This window comes from Mesoplodon densirostris, chromosome 15, assembly GCF_025265405.1.
Source record: "Mesoplodon densirostris isolate mMesDen1 chromosome 15, mMesDen1 primary haplotype, whole genome shotgun sequence".
Classification (NCBI taxonomy): Eukaryota; Metazoa; Chordata; class Mammalia; order Artiodactyla; family Ziphiidae; genus Mesoplodon; species Mesoplodon densirostris.
Window position 1 is genome coordinate 50,367,682 of NC_082675.1, and position 23,052 is coordinate 50,390,733.

Here is a 23,052-nt window from a genome sequence, read left to right on the forward strand (position 1 = left end):
AGCTGCAATGAACATTGTGGTGCATGACTCTTTTTAAATTATGGCTTTCTCGGGGTATATGCCCAGTAGTGGGGTTGCTGTGTCGTATGGTAGTTCTATTTGTAGTTTTTTGAGGAACCTCCATACTGTTCTCCATAGTGGCTATATCAATTTACATTCTCACCAACAGTGCAAGAGGGTTCCCTTTTCTCCATACCCTCTACAGCATTTATTGTTTGTAGATTTTTGGATAATGGCCATTCTGAATGGGGTGAGGTGATACCTTACTGTACTTTTGATTTGCATTTCTCTAATGATTAGTGATGTTGAGCATCCTTTCATGTGTTTGTTGGCAATCTGTATATCTTCTTTGGAGAAACATCTATTTAGGTCTTCTGCCCATTTTTGGATTGGGTTGCTTGTCTTTTTGATATTGAGCTGCATAAGCTGCTTGTATATTTTGGAGATTAGTCCTTTGTCAGTTGCTTCATTTGCAAATATTTTCTCCCATTCTGAGGGTTGTCTTTTCGCCTTGTTTATGGTTTCCTTTGCTGTGCAAAAGCTTTAAAGTTTCATTAGGTATCATTTGTTTATTTTTGTTTTTATTTCCATTTCCCTAGGAGGTGGGTCAAAAAGGATCTTGCTGTGATTTATGTCATAGAGTGTTCTGCCTATGTTTTCCTCTAAGAGTTTTATAGTGTCTGGCCTTACATTTAAGTCTTTAATCCATTTTGAGTTTATGTTTGTGCATGATGTTAGGTAGTGTTCTAATTTCATTCTTTTACATGTAGCTGTCCAGTTTTCCCAGCACCACTTATTGAAGAGGCTATCTTTTCTCCATTGTATATTCTTGCCTCCTTTATCAAAGATAAGGTGACCATATATGCATGGATTTACCTCTGGGCTTTCTATCCTGTTCCATTGATCTATATTTCTATTTTTGTGCTAGTACCATACTGTCTTGATTCCTGTAGCTTTGTAATATAGTCTGAAGTCAGGGACCCTGATTCCTTCAGCTCCATTTTTCTTTCTCAAGACTGCTTTCACTACTTGGGGTCTTTTGTGTTTCCATACAAATTGTGAAATTTTTTGTTCTAGTTCTGTGAAAAATGCCATTGGTAGTTTGATAGGGATTGTATTGAATATGTAGATTGCTTTGGGTAATATGGTCATTTTCACAATGTTGATTCTTCCAATCCAAGAACATGGTATATCTCTCCATCTGTTGGTATCATCTTTAATTTCTTTCATCAGTGTCTTATAGTTTTCTGCATACAGGTCTTTTGTCTCCTTAGGTAGGTTTATTCCTAGGTATTTTATTCTTTTTGTTGCAGTGGTAAATGGGAGTGTTTCCTTAATTTGTCTTTCAGATTTTTCATCATTAGTGTATAGGAATGCAAGAGATTGCTGTGCATTAATTTTGTATCCTGCTACTTTACCAAATTCATTGATTAGCTCTAGTAGTTTTCTGGTAGCATCTTTAGGAATCTCTATCTGTAGTATCATGTCATCTGCAAACAGTGACAGTTTTACTTCTTTTCCAATTTGGATTCCTTTTATTTCTTTTTCTTCTCTGATTGCTGTAGCAAAAACTTCCAAAACTATGTTGAATAATTGTGGTGAGAGTGAGCAACCTTGTCTTATTCCTGATCTTAGTGTAAATTGTTTCTGTTTTTCACCATTGAGAATGATGTTGGCTGTGGATTTGTCATATATGGCCTTTATTATGTTGAGGTAAGTTCCCTCTATGCCTACTTTCTGGAGGCTTTTTATCATAAATCATTGTTGAATTTTGTCAAAAGCTATTTGTGCATCTGTTGAGATGATCATATGGTTTTTCTCCTTCAATTTGTTAATATGGTTTATCACATTGATTGATTTGTGTATATTGAAGAATCCTTGCATTCCTGGGATAAACCCCACTTGATCATGCTGTATGATCCTTTTAATGTGCTTTGGATTCTGTTTGCTAGTATTTTGTTGAGGATTTTTGCATCTATTTTCATCAGAGATATTGGCCTGTTGTTTTCTTTTTTTTGTGGCATCTTTGACTGATTTTGGTATCAGGATGGTGGTGGCCTTGTAGAATGAGTTTGGGAGTGTCCCACCCTCTGCTATATTTTGGAAGAGCTTGAGAAGGATAGGTGTTTTCTCTTCTCTAAATATTTGATTGAATTCGCCTGTGAAGCCATCTGGTCCTGAGCTTTTGTTTGTTGGAAGATTTTAAATCACAGTTTCAATTTCAGTGCTTGTGATTGGTCTGTTTATATTTCAGTCTCAGAAGGTTGTGCTTTTCTAAAAATGTGTCCATTTCTTCCAGGTTGTCCATTTTTTGGCATATAGTTGCTTGTAGTAATCTCTCATGATCCTTTGTATTGATGCAGTGTCAGTTGTTACTTCTCCCTTTTCATTTCTAATTCTATTGATCTGAGTCTTCTCCCTTTTTTCTTGGTGAGTCTAGCTAATGGTTTATCAATTTTGTTTATCTTCTCAAAGAACCAGCTTTTAGTTTTATTGATCTTTGTTATTGTTTTCTTTGTTTCTGTTTCATTTATTTCTGCTCTGATCTTTATGATTCTTTCCTTCTACTAACTTTGGGTTTTGTTTGTTCTTCTTTCTCTAGTTCCTTTAGGTGTAAGGTTAAATTGTTTATTTGAGATTTTCCTTGTTTCTTGAGGTAGGATTGTATTGCTATAAACTTCCCTCTTAGAACTGCTTTTGCTGCATCCCATAGGTTTTGGGTCGTCGTGTTTTCATTGTCATTTGTTTCTAGGTATTTTTTGATTTCCTCTTTGACTTCTTCAGTGATCTCTTGGTTGTTTAGTAGCATATTGTTTAGCCTCCATGTGTTTGTGTTTTTATGTTTTTTTCTCTGTAACTGATTTCTAATCTCATAGCATTGTGATCAGAAAAGATACTTGATATGATTTCAATTTTCTTAAATTAACCAAGGCTTTATTTGTGACCCAAGATATGATCTATCCTGGAGAATGTTCCATGAGCACTTGAGAAGAAAGTGTATTGTGTTGTTTTTGGATGGAATGTCCTATAAATATCAATTAAGTCCATCTTGTTTAATGTATCATTTAAAGCTTGTGTTTCCTTATTTATTTTCATTTTGCATGATCTGTCCATTGGTGAAAGTGGGGTGTTAACGTCCCCTACTACAATTGTGTTACTGTCAATTTCCCCTTTTATGGCTCTTAGCTTTTGCCTTATGTATTGAGGTGCTCCTATGCTGGGTGCATAAATATTTACAATTGTTATATCTTCTTCTTGGATTTATCCCTTGATCATTACGTAGTTTCCTTTTTTGTCTCTTGTAATAGTCTTTATGTTGAAGTCTATTTTGTCTGATATGAGAATTGCTACTCTACTTTTTTTTTTCCAATTCTCTGCACCAGTGATTTTAATAAAAATATGCTTCTGAGAGAAAATCATTGAGCTCGCTGGTCTGCAGTCCTTCAAACAAAGCAGTCTGTTGTTTAGCTGGGGCCAGCATCACCACGGCAGAGGGCATCTTGCTCTCAGTGCAGTTAAGCAACTCCCCATTTCTGGGCAAAGACACCCTTGTCCTGTGTCCTTTTAAGAGGGGTGTACCCACTGAGCCAGAGGCCAGACTCCATTTTTCATGAGATGGTCTCACTTTGAACTTCATTTTCTTCTCGTCAGGATCATGCACAACAGCCTGTCTGCTGATGCTCTGCTTCATGGCAGATGTCTTGCCACAGCCAGCGTGCTGACACACGAACAGGCGCTACTGCTCATAGAACAGGAGGATATGGCTCTGGAGTTTGAACACAGTGGTTTAGGTGTAGCCGCAGCCTTCCCTGGGGCACCAACACACATCCCTCTCTGGGGCATGAATTTTCATGTGCTGCTTCAGGAAATCCTTACGTTTAAATATTTTCTGGCACACGACACATGTTATATCCTCTTTATGGGTTTCTCTCACATGTTCCAGAAGCTCTGTCCATGTTTTTGCCACAAAAGAACATTCTTTTTGACATATATAGCCCTCATGGACCTTCCCGTGTCACTTCAGACTGCTGGGGGAAGCAAAGTTTTTCCCACATCCTTTGTGGATACACCTGAACAGCGAGCGGTTCGTTGGTGTGCTGGCACTGATGGATTTTCAGCTGCTGATGCTTCTTAAAGGTCTTACAACCTTAAAACTGCATACATATTGTTTTTGCTGGTTTTCATGTTTGCTTTCAAAATATTTCTTCAAGTTTGATTTTGTGTTGAATTGTTGATCACAGCCACTAGCTGTGCAAACAAAGGGCTTTTCTCCGGTGTGAACAGGGCATGGTGGCTGAGGTCATAGTCCCTGACGAAGGCCTTGGCACACCCTTCATGGTCACAAACAAACGGTCTCTCCCTTGTGTGCTGGCACAAGTGCACGTCTAGTTTCCAGGCCTGGTTGTAATTGGCACTGCAGTCGGGGAAGGAGCAGATGAACCTCTGAGGGGGCTCCGGGAGCACCGGGGCTATGCTTTCTCTGGCCACGAGGACCACGACAGCAATGGTCAGGGACGACACTGCCTCAGCAACCAAGTCAGGGTGGCTCCAGGGTGCCTGGTGCCACACACTCAGCCACGTGCTGAGCAACATGCTGTGAACCGATGCTGACCATCTGGTCCAGGAGATCCTACACATGACCCCACTGCACTTCCGGGAGTGTGGCCCTGGCGGAGTGGGGCCAGGCTGGAGTGCCCACTCCAGCTTTCTTTTGATTTCCATTTGCATGGAATATCTTTTTCCATCCCCTCACTTTCAGTCTGTATGTGTCCCTAGGTCTGAAGTGGGTCTCTTGTAGACAGCATATGTATGGGTCTTGTTTTGTATCCATTCAACCAGTCTTTGTCTTTTGGTTGGAGCATTTAATCCATTTACATTTAAGGTAGTTATCGATATGTACGTTCCTATTACCATTTCTTAATTGTTTTGGGTTTGTTATTGTAGGTCTTTTCCTTCTCTGTGTTTCCTGCCTAGAGAAGTTCCTTTAGCATTTGTTGTAGAGCTGGTTTGGTGGTGCTGAATTCTCTTAGCTTTTGCTTGTTTGTGAACTTTAAAATTTCTCTGTCAAATCTGAATGGGATCCTTGCCGGCTAGAGTAATCTTGGTTGTAGCTTTTTCCCTTTCATCACTTTAAATATGTCTTGCCACTCCCTTCTGGCTTGCAGAGTTTCTGCTGAAAGATCAGCTGTTAACCTTATGAGGATTCCCTTGTATGTTAATTGTTGCTTTTCCCTTGCTGCTTTTAATATTTTTTCTTTGTATTTAATTTTTGATAGTTTGATTAATTTGTGTCTTGGCATGTTTCTCCTTCGATTTATCCTGTATGGGACTCTGTGCGCTTCCCAGACTTGACTGACATTTCCTTACCCATATTAGGGAAGTTTTCAATGATAATCTCTTCAAATATTTTCTCAGTCCCTTTCTTTTTCTCTTCTTCTTCTGGGACCCCTATATTTCAAATGTTGGTGCGTTTAATGTTGTACCAGAGGTCTCTGAGATTGTCTTCAATTCTTTTCATTCTTTTTTCTTTATTCTGCTCTGCAGTAGTTATTTCCAATGTTTTATCTTCCAGGTCACTTATCCGTTCTTCTGCCTCAGTTATTCTGCTCTTGATTCCTTCTAGAGAATTTTTTATTTCATTTATTGTGCTGTTCATCATTGTTTGTTTGCTCTGTAGTTCTTCTAGGTCCTTGTGAAACGTTTCTTGTGTTTTCTGCTTCCAAGATTTTGGGTCATCTTCACTATCATTACTCTGAATTCTTTTTCAGGTAGACTGCCTATTTCCTCTTCATTTGTTTGGTCTGGTGGGTTTTTACCTTGCTCCTTCATCTGCTGTGTATTTCTCTGTCTTCTCAGTTTGCTGAACTGTGTTTGGCGTCTCCGTTTTGCAGGCTGCAGGTTTGTAGTTCCCATTGTATTTCGTGTCTGCTCCCAGTAGCTAAGGTTGGTTCAGTGGGTTGTGTAGGCTTCCTGGTGGAGCGGACTGGTGCCTGTGTTCTGGTGAATGCGGCTAGATCTTGTCTTTCTGGTGGGCAGGACCACGTCCAGTGGTGTGTTTTGGGGTGTCTGTGACCTTATTATGATTTTAGGCAGCCTCTCTGCTAATGGGTGAGGCTGTGTTCCTGTCTTGCTAGTTGTTTGGCATAGGGTGTCCAGCACTGTAGCTTGCTGGTTGTTGAGTGGAGCTGGGTCTTAGCGTTGAGGTGGAGATCTCTGGGAGAGCTTTTGCCATTTGATATTACGTGGGGCCAGGAGGTCTCTGGTGGACCAATGTCCTGAACTCAGCTCTCCCACCTCAGAGGCTCAGGCCTGATACCTGGCCAGAGCACTGAGACCCTGTCAGCCACACGGCTCAGAAGAAAAGGGAGGAAAGAAAGAAAGAAAGAAAGAAAGAGGGAGGGAGGGAGGGAGGAAGGAAGGAAGGAAGAAATATAAATTAAATAAAATAAAGTTATTAAAATAGAAAATATTACTAAGAATAAAAAATTAAAAAGTAATTTAAAAAAGAGCAAAAGAAAGAAGAGAGCAACCAAACCAAAAAACAAACCCACCAATGATAACAAGTGCTAAAAACTATACAAAAAGAAAAAAAATAGACAGACAGAACCCTTGGCAAATGGCAAAAGCAAAGCTATACAGACAAAATCACACAAAGAAGCATACACATACAGACTCACAAAAAGAGAAAAAGGAAAATATGTATATATATAAAGATAAAAAAGGAAGAGAGAAACCAAATCAATAAACAAATCTACCAATGATAATAAGCTCTAAATACTAAACTAAGATAAACATAAAACTAGAAGCAAATTAGATGCAGAAAGCAAACCCCAAGTCTACAGTTGCTCCCAAAGTCCACCACCTCAATTCTGGGATGATTCATCATCTATTCGGGTATTCCACAGATGCAGGGTATATTAAGTTGATTATGGAGATTTAATCCACTGCTCCTGAGGCTGCTGGGAGAAATTTCCCTTTCTCTTCTTTGATCACACAAGTCCTGGGGTTCAGCTTTGGATTTGGCCCCGCCTCTATGTGTAGGTCGCCTGAGGGCGTATTTTGGGAATTCTGAGGTCTTCTGCCAGCGTTCAGTAGGTGTTCTGTAGGAGTTGTTCCACATGTAGATGTATTTCTGATGTATTTGTGGAGAGGAAGGTGATCTCCATGTCTTACTCCTCCTCCATCTTGAAGGCGCCCTAAGAAAGAATTTTAAACAAACTATATTACTTTATTACATATCTGTGGATGAATCCACATAAAACTGGTACATTTAGAGTTACCAAACAGTTACAAATGTAATGAAAGAAGAAATGTTTACCTGAGATAATTACACTGCGAGGAAACAGATTTGATAATTGTGTGCTGACTTTTTCTGTAGGAGGTGAAATTATTTTCTTGGTCCTTCAGGGAGTCACTCTTCTTATTAACAAAGAGCATGCCTTTTTTCCCCCAAAGCCCCACATCTTTAGGTACCATTAAGCATGATTTAAGTTGTCAGCAGATTAATACGAACTTTTTACCAATAAACTATTCACATTTTTTCCTCCAATAATGAGTGATGGAATATGAAGGACATGTGGAGTGTATTCACATTTGATAGTCATTTTAATCAGAACACTGCAAGCACATATTCTTAAACATTTATCACTGGACTACATTAAAATTGGTAGCAGACAAAAGAAATGAGAGGAGAATCATTATCTAAATTCCTAAAGTACAGAATGATGTGGCTATGACCTTTAATTAATATTATGCTTTATACACAAGAAAGTCTGTCATACATGCCTTATATTGTATAAGTGTTTATTTTAAATCAACATTAAAAGCCATGAGTATGTAAGATGCTGAGTCACACAAATTTAAAGGTTTTGATCTTTGACCTGGAGAAGACCACATTCCAAATGACAGATGCACTGAAATATGCATACAGTATGAAAAGACAGCAGCATATTGTCACGTTGTACTTTTCCTCATATCTTGTAGAATTTCTTCATTGCCGCATTCTCTTAAGCAAAAATAACTAGCTGTTCCAAAACATGGGCTGGTTTTATAAAATGATCTTTCATCGCTTCAAAGAAGATTACCTATGATCTCAACAGACCTCAAGAACGCTACTGCAGGGCTTCCCTGGTGGCGCAGTGGTTGAGAGTCCGCCTGCCGATTCAGGGGACACGGGTTTGTGTCCCGGTCTGGGAAGATCCCACATGCCGCGGAGTGGCTGGGCCCGTGAGCCATGGCCGCTGAGCCTGTGCGTCCGGAGCCTGTGCTCCACAACGGGAGAGGCCCCAACAGTGAGAGGCCCGCATACCGCAAAAAAAGAACGCTACTGCAGAGCTACTAGCCACTCAAGCAGACCAACTCCGGAGATTATTGAAAGATGTATGGATAAAGCCTTTTATTTTCCTTACGTGAATTCACTACTCTTCAAAGTTTGGGGTTTGGATGAATAAGTCCAGGGGCTGCTACTGCTGTCTGGAAGGAAAATACAGCATATTAAAGAATGTCTATCAAGTTATCTTGCAAATCAGATCCCTTTCCAATCTAAAAATGTGGTATTGAGCTTGTAGAGCCTCATGTTTAAATAAAAAGTTTTTCCTTAAAAAAAAATAGAAGCTTAAGACAAATTACTTTTAAAATGTAAATACTTATTGATTCTCTTTATCAGTGACTGTTGTGTTGTCCTACATTAGGTACTTTTTTTCACTCCAACCAATTTATTCTACTCTGAATAACAGACTCATCAATCAAACAGTTTGGGGCTTCCCTGGTGGCGCAGTGGGTGAGAGTCCGCCTGCCGATGCAGGAGACACGGGTTCGTGCCCCGGCCCGGGAAGATCCCACATGCCGCGGAGCAGCTGGGCCTGTGAGCCATGGCCGCTGAGTCTGCGCGTCCGGAGCCTGTGCTCCGCAAGGGTAGAGACCACAACAGTGAGAGGCCCAAGTACCGCAAAAAAAAAAAAAAAAAAAAAATCAAACAGTTTGTCTCTCTCCTGCCCTGAATGTGCTGATTGACCCATTTTCTTCTAACAGTTAGTCAAGGCACAAATACAGATTATGGTCTGGGTTTTATTTCTGCCTTAAAAAAAATTCACATCAAGCAAGGTAACTGAAAGAAATGTTAGCTTTTCTTCCGGATCAGGTTGAGCTTTGTTTATTGCTCTTTTGAAAGCATATTACACAGGACTCATTTTCTCCCCACTTTCTAAGCAGCTCTACGGAGGATGACAGAGTGGGTAAGCCTCAGACCCGGCTTCCATTCAGGAGAGGGTTTAGGGAGGCTGTGGTGACAGTGCAGAGAAGTTCCTCCAGGCTGGCTGCCTGCCTACTTAATACCATGACACACAGAGCTGGACAGGACTACTGACTCTCCAGTGATTCTACAAAGTGGATAATGAAGCAGCTCTATTTACTGACTACTAGACAACAAGGCCAGGACCATCAACTGTAATCACAGCTAATGGCTCATATAAATTGGATCATGCAGACCAAGGATCTAGCAGAAACTCAACTCCTTTCCTAGAATTTATTTTGCTGAAATATACTCAGTGTATCGAGCGTTCGTAGGGATCTCCACCCCACACCTGCAGCCACGTAGAGAAGCTGTGAAGAGGAGACCAGCTTTCTTCCAAATGGGAGCACTGCCTGCCTAAGAGGATTCCATTTGGGATGAATCTTTCTAGCAGCCTTCATATTTTACAGGACCACTCAGAAACTCTTCTCAGGGGTTACCATATTCACTCTTATAACCATGTGTGGCCTATAATTTCTTTCAGCAGCCAATAGTTTCATTCAGGACCTAGTTTTAGGGTACAGTCACTAGCCCCATCATTGAAGTCAAATGATGCCTCTTCTCTCTACAAAGGTCTGAAGGATCCCCATCGTTTTATAACTAACTGAGTTGAGTTTTATCTCATATTGGTCCATAAGCATCCTGTAGGCAGCAACTATGGAACTTGACTTTGTATTATCCATAATGCCCAGAAGAATGCTTTACACACAATAGATGCCAAATGACATTATAGATTTCAGTAAATTAAAAACCTAATGCTTGACATGTAATAGTGAAAATTGCTAAGTGATTTTGGAAATCAGAGGAACCAGTTCTGCTTTTCCTACACACAGAAAAATTATTTGTATTGTTATGGCTATTACTTTATCCAAATACCTAACTGCAATTAGTTACACTTCCTTATGTTATCTTCAGAATATATATGTAATTAGAAAGTGGCTCGGACATAAAATTTTGCTTTAAAAAGTTTTATTGACAACTGATATTATGTTCCTCACTTTTGACTTTGGTGTTTACAAAGTTTTAGATAACCAGAAGTTTCATTATGGTCATCACCTTAACACAAGACCAGCCCTGGTTCATGTATTATCAGTAATAATTTCCTTTAATCTCTGCCAAACATGTTCCTTAAAAAAAACTTAATTCAATAATGCTAAATATTAAAATAAAACTTTCCTATTTCCATTGTCACAATCACATGATACCAGAAGGGTCTCAACCCTCAGTGCAAGTTCACTTACTTATTCTAAAATAAGTGTATTAATGCCCAGCAGTGCTAATGCCTCTCTGAACAAATCACCATCTTTCTATATACACATGACTCATATTCTTTCCTTTCTCTAGTGATCCAAGAAACATGTTTATTCTATTCCTTTACATCTACATCTGGGAGCCTTATTAGTAGAAGTAAAAATAAATAACTTAGCTTAAATAACTCAGCTTAGCAAATCTGCCCTCTCCTGCAAATTCACACTTACTATCCAGCACTCTGAAAATGCCTCATAGTTATTTTAAAAGGTTTGGCAATTTTGGAAATTTTAATTAGTTTTTTTGATCTTTAAATATTCTTATTTTATATAAATACCTAACATTAAATTAAAGCAAATATCTTAAGTGGGAAAAAATAGCGTAAAGGATGCTAGTGAGTACCCCATTAATATCCCTCGACCTTACTGCTTTGTGCATGTGTCAAGCACCTGTGTTCCTTTCCCTAAGGGCTTTTTCTAGCCACTATGCAGCAGGTCAAAAATGCCAGGGAATTAGCCTCCCTCTACAGGAGCTCTCCACTAATGTGGACGGGAGTTAGTAAATAAATACCCCAAATCCCTTACCTTGGAGGGGAGCAGATAACACAGAAGTGTTGTTCTACATAAGCTCTCAAAGGACCCCCCGGCCTAGTGGGATTGCACCCAGTAGCCCACAGTGGTACCTGCCGGACAATGTACCTTTTTATTGGCTATCATCCCTCCCTGTCTTACTGCCCAATTCTCCTACTGAGGTTTGCTTCACCTCCCAAATAAACTTTTTGCACTCAACTTTTTTCTAATAGTCTACTTCCGTGAAAGTTTAAATTAAGACAGTGAGATAAGAGGTCCTGAGAAGCAGATCCTCAGGCTGGGACTCTAGAACTGAATGACTTATCAGCCAAAAGACAATGAGGGGTCCATTTCTGGTGGTAAGTGGAGTGGTAACAATCCCAGACATGCTGTGGCAACCCAATTAATAAGCCACTCAGCAAGAATGAACTGGGGTATGATACAGATGGAAGAGGATGTATTGGATGATGCAGTAGCTCCAGCATTTAGAAGATTTGAGGGTAACAGTGATTAAGAATGATGAAATCAGCTTGTTGTTGTTAAGTGCAATTGAAGCTCTGAAGGAAGAAAAAGACAGGCAGACTCATGCTCCTACCAACTCAGCTCCTGTATTCCTTTGCCTGAGAGCATTCTTGGCCACTGAAGCCATTTTGCCCTTGTGTGCAGTAGACTTAAAGTGCTGGGAATTAATGACCTCCAGGAACAGCATTCAACCCATGAGCAACAGGTATTGGTGTATAAATACCCCAGCTCCCTCACCCTTAGAATAGATGACTCTGAGATGCATGTTCTACACTGGTTCCCAGAGTTTCCTCACTGGCATTAAACTCCAGTAGCCCACAGTGATAACTAGATTGATGATACACTTCTTAATAGTTGACTTCATTCTCTGTCTCCCTTCCCAGTTTGCTTTACATCCTGCTTAAACTCCAGTCCTAGTCTCAGGGTCTGCTTTGGGGGACATCCAGATTAAATCAAATGGTCTTATCCATCATTAATATGACTTCAGTGTTGCACCTAAAGAACCAGGCAAAGCCATGAGGAATATGCAGAATCCAATCAGATATTATTTAAATATTTATAAAAGTTTGGGCCCTATCAGGTTAGAAAAATATTAGACAAATTCAGAATAGACTCAAGGGATAAAGAGATTAGTTGACTCCTATTAATTAGTAAAGCAACTGCAAGGAAGAAGAATTGGATTTTGTATAAACTGAATTGGGACTTGAGTCCCAATTGGGAATTGAGTGGGCTGAGATACTACCTTTGTCAGGACCTGTTAAAGCCACTATACACAGGGCTCACGCTGCCCCAAGGCCTTGGCAGTGTCTCAGGACAACAAACATCCTATGATCCAAACAAAATTACATCAGATATGCAACCTTGTCCATCTAAGAAAGTCTTAGTAGAGTAACCTCAATTTACTGGCTTGAAATTTTTCTCTTTATTCCCCACCCACTACCCACCCCCCCACCCCCCCAGGAAAAACTTTTAGATTAAGGGAAGAAGGTGAAAAGGTAAATTCAATATATAATATGCTTGTGCTAAATGTTAGAAAAAACATATGTGTAATTGACATTGAGTGTAATATTGGAGAATAAAGGATCAGTCAAATGAATCTTATGATTCCTGCTTTAAACGTGCAGTTAGGTAATTCATTCAGACTTGTGATTTTAAATAGAAATATATAAAAGAATTAAAAGAATTATATTAAAGAATTATGGACTTATAAGTAATATTGTAACATTCAGAATAAGTAATATGTTTAGAATCCTCATGCTTAAAAATATAATTTAATAGATTTTAAGAATAATTCAAATGCCTGGGAAGGTGTTTGTTCTGATAATTTAACTGCTTTTAAAAAATTAAATATATTAAATTTATATATACTCCTTAAAATTAATTTTTAAAATAGACTAGATTTATAAGCAGAATACTTATATTTATAAGTTCAAATTTCAAAATGAAGGAAAAACTGGGGTTTGGATTTGCAACTTTCATAAATCAAATATTAAGTTTTACAAATCAAAGCAAGTATAAGTTGCCCTGCTCTCAAAGACAACCAAAAGACTCAGCCTTTCAAGAGTGGGATGCAGTGAAACCATGTTTATAACCACTATGGACTTTGTATTTTAAAAGGGGGCAGTCTAGAGCCCCCAAGTTCCCTGAATTACAAGTTCTCAATGATTTGCATTTTCAACCCTCTCACCCTGTTGTCTGAATTTCCTCTATCTACTGCCTGATTCTTTTTGGAATTATTTTCATAGTCTTCCTCTCCAGGCCACAGTCTCCGAGATAGTAAAAACACCTCCAATTGGACTCGGCAACTGTGATCAACCCTATAAACAGCCATGCTAATGACATTCTCTACACCTCAACCATCCACAAGTTAAATCACGTGGGAACTTTGTATCTCCTTTACTTCTTTTCCCCCTCTTTAAAATGATCAGAATAATGTCATTGTCTATGTCTGTTATCCTGATTAACTGAATTTTTACAATTATATGAGGGGAAAGTATTAATTCCTTTAAATAAATAAAACTGTTATATGTTCAGGATTTGGGGTGTATGTGGGGATTTTAAAATTTGTTTTACTTTAATGACTTAGCTAAAACATTTTCTTTCCTTACTAGAAGGAATCTTTATTTCAGTGAATTTCCTAGAAGGTTACAGGGCATTGTCCAGGGAAATAAAACAAAGCACTGCATTGCCCTGTTTTTCTAGGTAGTTCTGAATAGTAATGGCTGTATTTGCTTTACGTAATGGGCTTCTCAAAAAAAGATAAGTAAAATACTTAAACTTTTAAAAATGTTGGTTACTGTTCACTGCCATAAATCAGTCAGAAGTTGAGGCTAAAAGACCCAAATATTCCATCTGTCTGATTCACTGCCACTCTTATATAAAATGGAAGCAGCAAGCAGTTGAGAATTCCTAATCTGCCCCACCCCAAATCCAAGCCCAAATCCTGTGGCTGCCAACCTTATCTGGAATCTCCGTGTTGCTTGGAAATCCTGTGACTAAAACTTAGAAATTTTGCTTTCATGCTTTCAAGTTCCCAAGTCTGATCCTACTCAGCTCTCAGCAGATGAACCCACTAACTTCACCAAGAAAATAAAGACTATCCCTTATCTTTCCTTGCACAGCCATCCAGCTAACATGTCTTGAAGCACTAGGCAGTATGCTAGAAAGAATATACCTGAGAGAAAAGTAGGATTCAGTCTCTGCCTTCCAGAAATGCATTGCCTAGTGAAGAGGAGGATGTGGGAAAAAATAATTTAAACACAAGATAGTAAGTGTAACTGAGTGAGATGGGACTGTCATTCACAGTTTTATAAAAGCAATTGGAAGTAAAGTTTTATAAAAGCAGAGTTTTATAAAAACAACTGGAAGTAAAAAATGTAGTTACTTGGGGTTTTCCCCTGAATTCATTCTAACTACTTCCTAATTTCTAATTTATGATCATTCCCCTATCTTTAACTTCTGCTGGATCCCTTTTAGAAAAATGTAAATGTAAGACACATTCCAAATCATTTTTAAAATTCAAATCAGTCTAATAAATTATAATAGTGCTTAAGACCTTAGTTCCTAGGATAGTGCATTGTTGAATTATTTACAGCATGATGTGAGTGCAAAATAAATAGGGCTTTTTAAGAACCAGTGAATCACAATGGCCTCAGGTCACCAATGACCATTTTAGTGACAGGAATATATATGTGAACAGAAAGATGGTCATGAATTGATGACCGTAACCTTGAACCAGGGTTCAAAAACTCTAAAATTGTATTCTGTCTTTGCTGATGACACAGATCATAACTTCACGCAATAAAACTTCATTTCATTTCAGCCCTTTTTTTCTAGTCCAGTGGAAGTCCACCTCCACCACTAACTACTCCATGACAGCACGTAAGTCTCTTGAACACTAAAAGGATCATAATGACCTGCCTAACTCACATAAATATTATGGGATTCATATCACATAACAGATCCAAAAATATGTTTCAAAGTTTTTAAAAAATACTACATAGAGGAGAAAATGTATGATATTATTATTATTAATACTCATGTGTGGAAGAGCCTGAAATAGTAAAATTGGTGGGGTTGATTTTGAAACCATTTGAAGCTAAAGTAATAAAAACTGATAGAGTCCAAGCAAAAGAAAAATAGACATTGAAAAGTCATCTATTGCTAGGCCATTCCAAGCAGTGATCTACAGATGCTTTGAAAGGAAAAGATTTGCTCCCATTTCCAATATGTGGAACTAAGTGTTCTGTACCAGTCTAGTTTATATCAGTTTTAAGCAGTACAGCAAAACCAAGTTCTAGGTTTTTTAATTTCTTCTTGAACCATTCCAAAACTACAGGGACATCCAGCTCACCGTATAGTCCTAGGAGTAGAAGCCATATCCTTCCAAGTGTCCTGAGCATTTATATCCCATCTTTCTTAAAAATAACTTTTATCAAATGTAAGACATCATATTTTTTCATCAAGTCTAAATTATTATTGAATATAAGATACACCATTTTTTTAATATACACTACAAAAGAAAGTTCTACTAAACTATGACATACCATGACACATCCCAATTCCAGAGATTTTAAAATGAAAAAAAGTTATGTCTTAGAATCAATGAATATAATAATTACTGTCTTATTATAAAAGGAATCCATATTTGTTGAAAAATTGCCAAAGACTGTGTATTAGCAGAAACATGGTTGCAAGCAACAGAAAAACTAGATTAAGTAAGAGTTTGTGTAACTGGAAATCCATTGGAAGGACAGAGGTTAGGGTTGGTTTAATTCAGGGCCTGAAGGCTATCTCAAAAGAAGTTTCTTTCCACTCTCTGATCTGCCTTCCATGGTGTCAGCCTTCCTGAGACAAACTTCTTTCATGGTATGGGTTCCCGGTGTTCCATCTGCACCCCACTCCACACTGGAGATAGGGCTTCTATCCTGGCACTCCAAGCAAGAATTCTGAAATTCACCTGTACTGTTAAGATCATCTCCGTCATCTCACCTCACCTGAGCTGTAACTGCTGCTTAGAAAATGCAAATGTACATGAAAAGTACACGGACTGCATGGGAAAGGGAGTAATACCCAACCAGAAAATCTGCCTATTGCTAGAAAAAAACCAAAAAAACAAAAAACAATGGAGAAGGGGGAATTGCTTGAAATCTGTGATGGTTAATTTTATGCGTCAACTTGGCTAGGCTCTGGTGCCCAGTTGCTTGGCCAAACACTAGTCTAGATGTTGCTGTGAGGGTATTTTTAAGATGTAATTAGATTACCCTCCATAATGTGGGTGGGCCTCAAAAATGACTGAGCTTTTCCACAGAATAAGGAATTCTCCTCAAGAATGCAACGTCAACGCTTATCTGCATCTTCAGCCTCCTGGCCTGCCCTACAGATTTCGGACTTGCCAGCCCCCTCAATCATCCTACAATTGTGGGAACCAATTCCTTAATCTCTCTCATTCTCTCACTCTCCCCACCCCACCCCCCAGGAATACCATTTTAAAATATTTTCTCCAACTTTATTTATTTACTTTTCTATGCATAAAAACATATGGAAACATTTTACTCAAATGACATCATACTGGATATGCAAGATTCAGAACTTTTGAATCTTGGTTTTGTCCCTTTATTTGTTAAGGTGATCATTTTTCCATGCCCTTAAATATTTTAACGTGATTTTTTTTAACAGTTACCAAATAATCCATCACATAACTAAACTATAATTCATTTAACTGTTTGACTGTTTCTGGGCTTTTGGATGATTTCATTTTATTCTCTAAATACACAGCCCTCTCTCCTGATGTGAAAAGCCAGTTAGGAGACACTTCTGGAACCTGAGGCCTCCAGAGGTCAGAACCAAAAGGGTTGCACTTGGCAGGTATACACTCATCTCCTGACTCATCAACATGTATAAATTAAATATGTACAGCTTTTTATATGTCAAAGAAAAGTGTTGCACTTGGGGCTGGCTAGAGCTTATTATGAATAAAGAGTGTGTTGCCAATGCAGCATTTAGCCAGAATGATTCTGAACTGGCATCAAAAAAATATCACTCTTCAGGAGATAACCACAAAGATCTGCACCTACCATGAAGGTCTTTTGGTCAGTGACGTAGACCTCTGGTCCCTGCTCCTAAGTCATCATCACTGTTAAGGGCATACATTTGTTTTCAAGTAACATAGTAATGTTTGTGACTTGTCCAAAAATTTGTTTACTCTTGCAAGATCCTCAAAAGAATGAAAAAAAAAAACAACAAGGAAAATAAAAGGAGGAAGACGAGTTATGAATGGGCCTGTATGGAATCTCAGTAGGAACATATTCTGTATCCTATATTTACTGATTCACACTCCTAATTATGAGAGAAAACTGAATGTGCGCTGATGAGTGGTGAACAGAATGGACATTCTTGAAGAACAAAGAAACATATGGCCGCCTGGCAGACCACACCAGCATTTCTCCGAAGCACAATTGCCTGGGGGGTTTCTGGACCTGACACCCCTGCCACTGCAGATTTCACTCTCCATCCATTACCCTCATTGACAGAGGGCCTGATGCAAGTCCCCAGAGACAACATAGAGCTCCCAGCAGCTGGATTTCTCTGAAAGAGTTAAGTGGCATTTTTTCCCAATTACTCTTCTCAGACTTTAGATGGAGGGAAAAAACCATTTTGTGAAATGGTGAGAGTAATGACAACAATTAATTTGCGGCTGTGGTGAAGTGCAATTTTAGCAAGGCATTGAAATGTAGCATATGATTATAGTGTTTCTTCAAGAAACGGATTTCTAGGTCTCCTGTTCTAGTATTTTAATATAGTTTATGAATTTCCTTTTTATTTATTTACTTATTTGTCATATTCTAGAGATAACTTTGCTTTTGAATGCTGGGTTTTATTTTTAAGACTATACTTAACCCTCCTACCTAAATATCACTGGGAAACTCACGTAAAATGTATTTGAGGTCTTTAGAATATCTGTAAGCTGAAAGAAGATTGAAAAATCTCCCAGGTGCTGAAAGATTAAAGTTGCTGTATGTGTGAAAGGAATGACCTTACAATAAACTTATGCTAAACTGAGTTTTAAAAACATTAGTGGAGTGGCTAAATTATAGATAAATAATACAATATGATAAAGAAGATTTTGATTTTTTTAAAGGAAGGGAAATAATTCAAATCAACACATATTTATCAGTCTACTCTGTTCCTTTATTTATTTACATATTCATTCAATCATTCAGAAATATTTAGTTATCATCTATCATGTCCCAGGCACAGTTCAGCACACTGGACACAGAACAGTAAACAAAACAGACAAAAATTCTTGCTCTCATGGGGCTTACATTCTAGTGGAGAGAGATGGGCCCCTGAATTAAATTCCAATTTAATGACGATGACAGTGCATAAGTGCTTGAGATGTTAAATAATAAAAATGCCACAAAACCACGATATAAGAAATTTCAAATTTTAAATAAATGCTTATTTGGCATTATTTACTTATAACATCTTATTTATGAGGTTAAAAATAGAATTGTATGAAACCTGAAAATTAAACTGCTAAATTATCCGCAGATTCTTAGTAAGTATTGGGTTGGCCAAAAAGTGCCTTCGGTTTTTCAGTAAAAATAAAAGACATTTTTCATTTTCACCAAGAACTTTATTGAACAATGTATTCACCCTTTTGTTCCACTACCTTCTGCCATTTTCCAGGCAACTTCATAATTCCACCTTCCCAAAACTTTCTATCTTTTTGAGCAAAGAACTATTCCAGGTGCCTTTTATAGTCTTCCAGGGAATGAAAATTTTTTCCATTAAGAGAATTCTGTAAAGACCAAACTAAATGGAAATCCGAAGGTGCAGTGTCTGGTGAATACGGCGGATGAATCAGAACTTCCCAGCCAAGCTGTAACAGTTTTTGCCTGGTCATCAAAGAAACATGCAGTATTGAGTTATTCTGATGGAAGATTATACGTTTTCTGTTGACTAATTCCGGACGCTTTTCATAGAGTGCAGTTTTCAGTTGGTCTAATTGAGAGAAGTACTTGTGGGAATTGATTGTTTGGTTTTCCAGTAGGAGTTCATCATAGAGGACTCCCTTCCAATCCCACCATATATACAACATCACCTTTTTGGTTCTGAAGACCGGCCTTCGGTGTGATTGGTGGTGGTTCATTTCACTTGCCCCACAATCTCTTTTATTCCACATTATTGTACAGTATGCACTTTTCATTGCCCATTACAATTTGTTTTAAAAATGGAACGTTTTCATTGCATTTAAGTAGAGAATCACATGTGGAAATATGGTCAAGAAGGTTTTGTTCGCTTAACTTATGTGGAACCCAAACATCAAAGCGATTCACATAACCAAGCTTGTGCAAATGATTTTCAGCACTTGATTTGGATATTTTGAGTATGTCGGCTATCTCCCACGTGGTATAACATTGATTGTTCTCAGTTAATGTCTTGATTTGATCACTATCAACTTCAACTGGTCTACCTGACCATGGAGAATTGTCCAGAGAGAAATCTCCAGCACGAAACTTCGCAAACCACTTTGGACATGTTCAATCAGTCACAGCACCTTCTCCATACATTGCACAAACCTTTTTTTGTGTTTCAGTTGCGTTTTTACCTTTCTTGAAATAATAAAACGTAATATGATGAAAATGTTGCTTTTTTCTTGCATCTTCAATATTAAAATGGCTACACAAAAATTCACCTATTTTGATGTCTTTTTTTAAATGCACGCTATGACAGCTGTCACAATACAATCTAACAAAATTGTTTCTAATGAAGTTAAAGCCAACTAAGTGCTACTAGAGCCATCTTACAGAGAAAAACAAACGAACCTTTCGGCCAACCCGTTATAAGGTAAGGAACTGGCGGAAATGGCATTATATGAAAGGCAGCCTTATAACTGAGCAAGAACATGCTTTGACAGGTTGGTCAATAAACAACATGGAGAGGAAAGAGGACATCACACCAGAGTTTCACAATGTTCGAGGTTCCTGAAGAAGGGATATATGTACAGCAGAATCAGAAAACATTCACAATTTCTGCAGTATAATAAAAGAACTGGCTGATGTGAACAACAGGGTTTTAGGTGTGGAAAGACAGAAAGTGGCGCAGACTAAGGGGAGATCAAGATGGCGGAGTAGGAGACATGGAGCTCACCTTCCCCCACAAAAACAAAATGGGTGTAAGAGAGAGTGACTACCTTACAATAAACTACAGCCTCAATGACACTTGAGAAATAACAAAATAGTAAAAAGAGTAAACATGGAAATTCACCAAAGGACAATATACTTTTAAAGAGGTTAAGTAGAATGCAGAACTAGCCTAAATGTCAAATTAAAATTCTAAGATTGTCTGTTTAGTGATGATGTCTTACCCTTATGTAATGGTATGATGATTCTTAATCATTTTCATTTCATATAAATAATTACAGGTGTTAAACTGTTGTGTTACTTTGTCTCTAGATGAAGGAATATTTTTAAGACCAGCAGTTGTAGAAAGGGCTACAGATTGAGAAATTAAAGGTATATAAAATCTGTATAAGCTTTCCTGAGCTTCAGAATTATATTTAAAACACCCATTAGTCAATCTCCAGGGAATCCTTTGGGCACCTCTGACTTAACACATCCTAAACTGAACTCTTTATCTTGTTGAATATCCCATTTCTTCATCTCAAGTAACAGTTCCACCATTCACTCAGACTAGCAAGCTACAAACTTGGGAATCCCTCTCTCTCTCTCTCTCTCTCTCTCTCACAAACACACACACACACACACACACACTTTAACTGAAGACCACATTCTTCAATGATCTCTCCATCACCATCATCATTTTTCTTCTTGATCATCAGCTTCCCTCTGGATCACAATACTAGCCTTCTGGCTGATCTTCTGAACACTGGTCTCTCATTCTCCATTCCACACTGTTGCCTAAGTCATCTTCCTAAAAACAAACCTGACCGTAGGCACTTTTGCTCTAATACCTTTATCGGCTCCCTTCTGCCTACCCATTACTATAAGTAAAACATTTCTTATCTCACATATAAGTATTCATTTGTAAATAATATAGATACACAACTACTGCATTAATATATTGTACACATAAGAAAACATATCATAAAACTTGAAATTTTAAAGGGCAAGATAAAGATGAAATATACATTATTTTATATTCTATTTGTTAATGGTAGATAAAATATTTTGCTATCATTAAAATGTTATTTAGTGAGAGTAATGTGGTTGAATATGCTTCATAATTTCTATAAAGATTTATTGCTTTGTGATAAAGCAACTTAAAATCTGGTTCTAAGTGCAGTTTATTTCAATGTTTACTTTCATGGCTGTCAGGACTGCAGCATACATTTTACAAAGAGCCCCATATACAAATGGAGGAAGTGTATCATTGGATGAGATTATGATACTCATTTTTCATAATCATCCACCAATTTTGCAAGGACTTTTGTGAAAATTGACTAATGCTTGCATTATTCATGCTGTCTTCAACCTTTTAAAGTCATTTATCCATTCCATGAGGCTTAGATTAGTCAACCGAGATAATACACATAGATCCACTTAACCAAGCACACATAAAATGTTAATTAATTGCAGTTGTTTTCAGAGTTAGGAAGGAGGATAGGGACACCCCTTCAATGTTGTGGATCCCAACACTTCCTTCAGTATTCTTTGCACCTGATAAGTCCCTCTGTCTGACATTACAAACATACAAGGGCACCAATGTCAATCCATACGTTACTAAGTCCTTTCTCATATTTTCAGTTTTCACACTTCCTTCCCACACTCCAGTGTATCAGCTCACACAACCCTAGTGTGTTCTTAGCCCACTTTGGAGACCACTGGCCAGTATATTACATCCAGACATCTCAGCTAGGCGCCCCAGGACCTTCCTAGTCTACCCCACTGATGTCACCCTTCCACACACCCTACCCTTCAGCCACATGGAAATTCTTATCATTCTTTGATCATATCTCTGGTCAATCTCTGATCAGATCTTTGCTTTCCCATTCCTTCTCCGGAATACTCTGCCCACACACTCTGTCTCACCCCAAAGCATCCTTACCTGGTACTCTCTTCTTCATCCTTCAAGACTCAACCCAAATGTGAGTCCTTCTCTGATGTTCCTCCTCACTGTCCAGTGTTCTCTTAACATATTATTCATACCTTTAATACCCCTCAAGCTACACTATGCACACTCCATGTTTCCCTATCCTGTAAGTCTCTTGAGACCAAAGACCATTTGGGCAACCACAGGCACCTAACTTTGTGACTGCCCAGTAAAAGTCATCACAAAACTGTTTGTTGGATAAATTACAACTTAGCAAGATTTAAGCAATTTTAAAATTAGAAAAGCTGAAGAAGAGCAAACTTCTTTTGAAGAATCAAAGACTTCTTTCTAGAAGGTTCTGAGAAGACATAATGAATCAGTTACCTATTATTCTCACACTGGTTGACCAACCCATGGACAGGATATAGGAGAATGAAAAAGAAAATGCAATTGGCAAGGTAGTCTTTAATAAATCAAAACTAGCTTTCAAGTCAACAAAAATTGACTGCATTGTCTCCCAAGGGATCCCAAGGTGAGACAGTGATGATCCCACTGGTCCCTAGAAGCTCCATGGAACTGCCATAGAAAACTTAAACAGGTTTCATCTCTTGGCCTCAGACTTCATCCTTTAAGAGAAAATGACTAATCAACCAATTAATTAATTATATCTGCTGCTGTCGAAATGTGCTGTGATAAAAATACTGAATACAATTGATTCTCCTACAATTGTTCTACATCTGTTCTACTGTGTTCTAAGCAGCATATAGAAATGTATGTCCAACTTATTTCTTTGTAAATGAGTTTTTTTCAGTGTGGTATAAACATAGACCTCTATGCCACAATGGCTTTTTATGAGCCAAGGTAAAA

At 38.1% G+C, this 23,052-nt stretch overlaps 1 pseudogene; it reads right to left on the reverse strand.

The window, feature by feature from the left end:
- Nucleotides 1-3,388: 3,388 nt before the first annotated feature.
- Nucleotides 3,389-4,593, reverse strand: LOC132502496 (transcription factor IIIA-like; annotated as a pseudogene).
- Between the last annotated feature and the right edge of the window lie 18,459 nt (nucleotides 4,594-23,052).